This window comes from Drosophila subpulchrella, chromosome 2L (assembly GCF_014743375.2).
Source record: "Drosophila subpulchrella strain 33 F10 #4 breed RU33 chromosome 2L, RU_Dsub_v1.1 Primary Assembly, whole genome shotgun sequence".
Classification (NCBI taxonomy): domain Eukaryota; kingdom Metazoa; phylum Arthropoda; class Insecta; order Diptera; family Drosophilidae; genus Drosophila; species Drosophila subpulchrella.
The window spans coordinates 18,624,932-18,632,576 of record NC_050610.1 but is presented as its reverse complement, the minus strand read 5'-3'; the positions used below and the strand labels follow the sequence as shown (position 1 = coordinate 18,632,576).

The 7,645-nt window shown below is 37.7% G+C and overlaps 1 protein-coding gene across 2 annotated transcripts in view; it reads left to right on the top strand.

Annotated features, from left to right (window-relative positions):
• Positions 1 to 5,062: 5,062 nt before the first annotated feature.
• Positions 5,063 to 7,645, top strand: part of LOC119547459 (putative neural-cadherin 2) — a 123,192-nt gene continuing 120,609 nt past the window's right edge. Inside the window, exons 1-2 of one of the 2 annotated variants that reach the window (XM_037854336.1) lie at positions 5,063 to 5,655; positions 5,995 to 6,471. The gene's annotated coding sequence lies outside the window, so the exon portion shown is untranslated. Of the gene's footprint in view, positions 6,472 to 7,645 lie in introns of both variants that reach the window. The other variant, XM_037854335.1, reaches the window with a different exon arrangement.

The window sequence follows — 7,645 nt, the reverse complement described above, 5'->3', positions numbered from 1 at the left end:
CCCTGGGACGGCAACAAAAAACCCTTGCCCACTGATTTTCGTGCCTTTCAGTTGGCCAATTTTTTCCCTTCCCACTGCCACTGCTCCGTTGGCCCGAACAGCAGCCTTTGCCATTTTTATCATTCCGCGCAAAGTTGCAGCAACATTTGTCCCTTGCCATCCCCAGTTGGCCCGGTCCAAACGCTTTGAGCCTTTTGCAATGTCATTCGACCACTTTTTTCCGCTTGGCAATGACAAGCCAGTTAAAGAAAATTGCTTTAAATGATTTCTTGTTTACATTTCGGATTTGGAGGAATTTTCACGGTATTTTTTAAGATTTTGTTACATACTCTTTGAAAACATGCTTGGTATTTGAGACCAACTGAAGGTTTCCATTGCGTCCGACATTATTTTTGACTTAAAAATATATAAAATTAATTTATAATCAGTTTATCTGATAAATAGTACGAATAAATAAATTTCGCATAATAATTCATATACTTACATAAATCATGTTATTATTCATTTGGGACATTCCTAATTTGTATCTAATGAACTTAATACTAATTTAATAGTTTATTAGTTTTAATGTTTTAATCATATTGAGAAATGAAATTAGACAATACTTAAATGATAATCCCATTTGCTAAGCAGCTTGTTTGGTGGATCTAATCCGAGAACAGCCATTAAAAGTATCCTAATGGAATCAAATGGATTTATGCCAAAATAAAATCAAATGGGGCCGAAACATCAAGTCCTGTGAAAGACAAGCACAAATAAAAAGGGAACAAGGTGACTGAAGTCTTTTTACCAGATGATGAAAGCTTAATAGATGAAAGCGGAAGGGAATAAAGGAAAAAGGAAAGCAGGGTGGTATCATATCATTGAGGGCCGAAATTGGGGGCGGGCCAAATGTGTGGCGGAAAAAAATTATACACGAGGAGTAACGAAATTCAAACAGATTACCGGCAGCATGAAACGACATGGAACGGAACTAAAGCGGGCCAAAAGTAGTAAAAAGAGGGAGGCGGCGAATAAATAAATAAATAAAATCAGGAGCCAGCGCTGATTTCGTTAGGGGGCAGGGGCATCTCGTCCTTTTCCGGGCACACAGCTGCAAATGAAACCCAGCCAGGCGAAACTCAAACAATAAATGGCATAGATAATGCCCTAAAATATTCAATTAGTTTATGGCCACGTTGGCCATTTACGTTTGCTCCACGGCTGCCCAGGGTCCGGTCGAACTGGAAACTTCAGCAGCAGGGAATTTCCAAAAATTTGAGATTTTTCGACCGTCGTTGTTGTACCTTTTTGATATATTGTGTGGGTTTTTTGTGCGGCTTCTTCTTTTTCGTTCACGTGCTTGGCAGCCCTTTTAATGGCCAACCGTAAAGAGCCAGGATTCGAGTGGCGGAAAACAAGAGAAAACGAAAAATGTTGCATTAAAATATTTTTATTGCCTGCTCAAGTGCAAAAGGAACATTTTCAGAATTAAAGGGCAAGAGAAAAATTGAAAATAAAAATTAGATAATGGGCGAAAAGGGAAGACCTGATAGAACTTTTACAGGTCATAAACATGCGTTTTTAGTACGCAACGCTGCTGATAATGATATGCGGAAAAAAAGTAATATTTCAGTAAGACAAGCTTTTATTGTATTGAGGATGGAATCAGGCTTTTATTTAAATTTAAAAATTTTTTCTAGAACCAAATATAATTAAATATTAAAATATATGGAAAAAACCGTACCAATATAAACATTAAAGTGAATTATCTTTTTAATAAATAAAATGGTTTAGTTTCATAAATTTAAATATAACACTTAAAAAGGTTTTTAAGTAAAACGTACTTATTTTATAATGACGATAACAATGTTTGCAAATTGTTGAAAGAAAAATACCTTTTCTTAAATATGTTTAAATGTCTAGAGCGTACAAAAATAAATTTAAAAAAAGTGTTCTTTAAATATAATGCTCTGTGAAATATATTTAATAATAATCCATTTTACGTATGTTCATTTTCTTCAAATTAAATTTCTTTTAAATCGACCTTTTCACAGTCTGTCAATATCAGCAAAATGTATCATATTTATTTAAAACCTCTTATCGAACAGTCTCCTTTGATCTCTCGTCAAGTCTTTCAAGACTCTCATGTGTCACACAAAGCCCCTCACTTATCACCCGGCCAGATACAATTCGCAATCACCAAACGAATATGGCACTCCAGTCCAATCCACTCACTCACTCATTATTCACGCATTTGACTGCTGTCGCAGACAAATTCGGGTTTAGCATGCACATTTGCCAAAGCCCTGACAAATTAATGCACATTTGCGATAGCATCTTCAATTCAAATCACGCGACATGTCACAGACTTGGCAGCAGACACATGCCATTGAAAATCAAATGGCAACTCATTTGGTGCAGCCCCAGATGTTTTTACCTTTCCATCAAGACAACGGGTGCGATGTCGTTGTCTCCGTTGTATTCGTCGGCATTGTTTTGGGCCAACGTGTTACTCATTGTTGCCTGGCACCCAAAACACTCATTTGCGTGGCTCCAAGTCTGCAAGTCTCTCGGTCTGCCAGTCTGCAAGTCCACGAGTCCACCAGTCCACATCGCAGTCTCGAAAATGCGCAACAATTCGCTCAAGTGTAAATAAAGCCAAGAGCCTGGAGCCTGGAGAATGAGTCTGGCGGGTATGAACCTTATCTTTCTAAGTGGAGCTCGTCCTACTGGCGTCTGCGGCGCCAAAATGACAAAACACCTGCACGAACACCTGGCAACGGGGCAGGTGGATGCGATTTCTGGCTCCTCGACTGCAGCAGCAGCTATTTTCGCCACTCTGAGGAAGGGGATCCTAGATCCTAGTCCTCCAAGCATATGGATAAAATAAGCATCTTAAAATGTTCATAAAATGCAAAGAAGCTGCGAAGTAGATGTTATCCTCAGACAAGCTCAGCATTTGCATATTCTAAAAGATCTAAATTAATGACAGTGGTTAACAAAGCTTATACCGTATAAGCCTCACACATAGGCCACTTTAATGCTCTGAGTGTTTAAATATTACATATATTGTACATATTATTATTATTATATATTTCTTTATAGATATCTACTTAACAAGAAAGAAATAGCATTCTAATGCTTTAGCTTCAAAACTAAGCAAAACATAAATGCATATATTTGAATACTATTAGAATATCCATTTATGTTTTTCAAATTACACATATAATACATTGAAAACGTATCCTAAAAATTTTAAAGGGCTTTCATTTTCATTTACAGATACTTGTTTTTTCTTAAAAAAGATGCACATTATTATTACTCAAATCTATTTTTAGAATGGAAAGCAACGGTGAGAGTATGTCACCTTCATCAGAGACTTTAGGGACTTGTTCGCCTTTCTGGCAACTATTGTCGCCAGCCACGCCTCTTTTGCAGGCGCATGCAATCGCATAACAAATATAAATGCAGAATGCCATAGGTTCTGTCCCCGTATGGGTATCTGTATCTGTATCTGTATCTGCAGCCGTGTCTCGATGTCTGTCCTTGTGAGTGTCTGTGTTCATCGCGAGGTGAATGCATTTGGCGCACACGTGCTATTCTGGTATTACCGCCCCGTACTCCCAAAGCCCCTCCACTTTCAGCATCCTCCCATGACTCCCACCATAATGTATTTGTTCCCGAGCCCATGTGACTACCGTTCCAAAGGATCTCGGGGTATTGTGTGAGGTCCTCGGGTGGACTAGGCAACACGTTGCCCCGCCGGGGAGATAATAAGTCTGGCGTAAATTAGTTTGCCATTTTGAGTTATGAATGCGCATTTCAGCGGACTGCTGGCGTCCTGATTGCGTGCTATTTAGTGGACCAAGGCGAAGGGGATCAGAATGAGTTGCACTAAGCTGCTTTCAGCTAATGAAGAACAACTCTTCTATTTGGGAACACAAATTTTATTGGCCTAGCAACAGAGCTATACCTTTTTTTATTGACTAGGTAAAAAGGCTTACCCCAGAGAAGCAAAGAAAATATTTTCTTAGATTGATAATAGACTTGCACTATAGAAATAAGTCTTCTAAATGTAGTATTGATTATTTTTCTCTTAATTGTTAATATGTTTCTATCTACCCAAACAAGCCATGATAATAACTACTTCAACTTCTGCTTTCCAAACCGTAATCACATGTGTTTCCCTCACTCATGTCTTCCCAATTGGAACTGCTAAATATTTGATGCTCGAATGAAATACGATGTACGCATAATTAAGCATTTGATGGTGCAAACAAACACTCTCAAAGGATCCTGACTAATATGCCCAATCATAAAACTAATCCTCATGGCACAAGAAAAACCTCATTAAAATAACGCATACGCAACGTTGTGTGTTGACAGACGGGAGTACATAAAGCAGGCCAACACGGGGGCCGTGGTTAATGTGTCTGCCGGTCCGAAACCGACCCTGGTTTTTGCGGCCAAGAAGTCTAACCAAGCGAAATTAACATAAATGAATTTGCAGCTGTCCGAAGGGGACCCCTTTACCATTCTCCTACCATCCAGTTCCTAGCTGCGAACCCTAACCCTTGCCCTCGAAAGGCGAGAAATGCCCAGACAAATGGCCAAATCACACTGACCTGCAGTTTAATGTGGCGAGACGTGTGTGCATGCTGGGTTTTCGGGGCTTTGGGGATCGGGCCGAGAATTAAAGATGAATGAAAACTTGCGGCAACACCAAATAAATCATTTATGCCATGCTAAGTCCAGACCCACAGCATGAAATGAGTCTGGAGCCAAAGGTGGCTGGCATATTAAGTAACGCAGGGCTCGAGCCTTCGAAGTACTGGCTTTAAGGCGACGACGAGGCACTAACCTACAGCAATGTGAATGCGAAAAGTGTGTCAGCCGAATAGAAAAAAATGTCTAGAGAGAGAGGAATGTGCAGGACATGCGCACTTCCCATTGCGATCCACAAACAATTCGAACTTCGGGTCGCTCTGTTAACATTGACCAAGAAATTATTCGAAATGGCCAACGACAGCAGCATCCCAGAAAAGTCAGTCAAGCGGCGTTGCTGTTACCGAGCACTACACACAGTATCCTCAGCTTTCGTCTGGCGAATCCTTTGCATCCCTCGCAGAAAATCGCGTGAATTCGTCGTGATTTACCGGCACATTTTCTGTTTGATTTTTCCGCAATTGCTGCCAAGCCGAGTGTCCATAATTGACAGACCTGTCAGTCGAATCCACGTCAAATTGAGGCTGAGCTGAGCCAAAAGGGCCGGGAAGTGTGTGTTTGTTGGGGGCTCCATTTTAAATATCAAAAAGGTGCTGGAGCCAACTGCTAATTAGCCTAAGGCGTGTCAAAAAAAGGAACAAATAAACCACAAGAAAAGCACAAAAATCAAATTAACTTCCATCAATAATCAAAATTAAAACAAAGCTTAAAGCCCATTAAAATCAAAGTAAATACAAAAGTTAATGCAGTGAAAATCAAAGCAGTAAATACAACAAACAAGGTTTGTCGAATGGTTTTTATCTAACGCAAGCATAAAAAGTAAAAATATTGTTTTTTCCAACCAACCCAAAACCAACAACTAACGTTTAAAAATATATAAATCAAATAAAGAAATATATACTACCATAATACCCAGAATACAAGCAGATTTTTTGTAAATTACTAGAGGTGTGTGTTTCAATGGTACCCAATAAATTACCATACGAATAGCCACAATAAATTCCGTATTAAACGATCAAAAGAAAAAATTGGATGACACAAAAACAGAAAGACTCAACGATATCACAATAAAAATCGGAATATGAAACGTTTACACCGATAAACCAAAGTTTTTAATAGAGGTGTGCATAATTCATAATTCCCAATGAATGCAGAGCAACTGATTCAAATTAATCCTAATTAGATAAAGTGAAAAAGAATAACATATGCTTATTAAATCAATGATAAAAACTTTATTTAATCGAGATTCGTTTGACCCAAATCCATGTTAATCGGGAATATACATAGCAATTTGATCAAAATGCAAATGGCAAGAAGCAGCGGCACTTTTATTGACAACAAAATGGCGGAATGCATATAAAATGCAATAAATAGCAAATGGTAAAATTTCAAACGGCAAATAGCCATAAATCGATGATATAAATGCATAAAGTGCTCAGTATTACGCTACCCATAAATATATACGTACAAAATTATACAGCTCTGTGCAATTGTGTTTTTGTGTGGGCGCCGCTTAATTGAGCATGCATTAAAATAATAGCAAAATATAAATTAATCTCGTCATAAAATATAAAAGAATGCTTACATAATTTAGGCTTTTGAAACATTGAAAGCCACGGGAAAAAAGTATATGTTTACATAAATATCAGTGTTCGTGGGTGTGACTGTGACAGTGAAATAAATGCTTTAATTAAATGCATGGCATAAACAATCGGCCAGCTCGGATTACCACTGGGAATACGCAGACAAAAAATAATCAGTTTGGTAAGCTTAGATTTGGAATAATTTCATTTATTTACCATTCAATTCGTGCGAAAGAAAATCAAGCAATATAATCCAGTGACGTTTTTTGTTGGAAATTAATTGACTGCACAGTCATGAGAATTGTAGAAAAAACCTGCAGGTGGCCACTGATTGAACTCCATCAATGAAATCAATTTGTGTTATTGAATTGTTGGTAATTCCAAGCTCATCCTTACGTTAAACCCCGAATGGCACTCAAATTTAAACGAATTTATTAGAAAACTTTGGCTGCAAAATAAGACAAAAAACTCCCAGTTCACTGGGGAGTAAATTATTCATAGATTGTGAGACCTAGTGGAGCTGAAATAATTTGGAAAAACAACAATATAAAAGTCTCAAGCGGAAGAGAAACTCTGGCACATTTGATGTAATTTTCATTGATTTCCCTTTGGCATATAAAACGAAATTAATTGATTTCTAATGTTGATAAAAGTAAAGTAAACAGAACACTTGACAACTTTTACGCAATGTTTCTTCCACTTTTCACCTACACCCCGTGTACTTTCCCAAGCTTTTTTCCTGCGTTTCTTTCTACTTGTTACATTCCTTCCCCATTCTTGCTTGTCAAAGTTTACTTTGAGTGTTGATTTTGGGGACGAAATAGCAAGCAAGTCTCCATCAGTCGAGCACTTTGTGCTGCTATTGCATGTAATTAATTTTCCAGCTCGAAGCTGCTGCGAGTTTCCCCGGCAACCAGAAATAAATACAGCGAAAACTCTCCCATAATTAATTTAAATTTGGCTTAAAATGTTTTTGAAATATTTCGAAAGATTTACCATCCGACCTTTGGGATGAATTTAATAAGTGTAGGCCATGCATATTTAATTCCTCGCTACCCAGAGCGTAAATAAATTCCGCTAATAGCCATTATGAATATTCTTTAATAATAGATTGCAAAACTGTGGGATGTTCTTGTAGTTCTTGTGGAAAATTCCTGACTAATTTGTGGTAGCTATAAGGTGCAGATTTTTGAATCAGTTTTGATTTAACAAAGCATTTTTAAAAATAGTCATCTCATGCTAAAAATATTTTGGTACTCATCAGCTCTACCTTAAACCAAAATCATAGATTTTATTTAGTTCTTAATAGAACTTAAAATTAGTCGTAATATTGAACTGAAAAATGTACTTTAAGA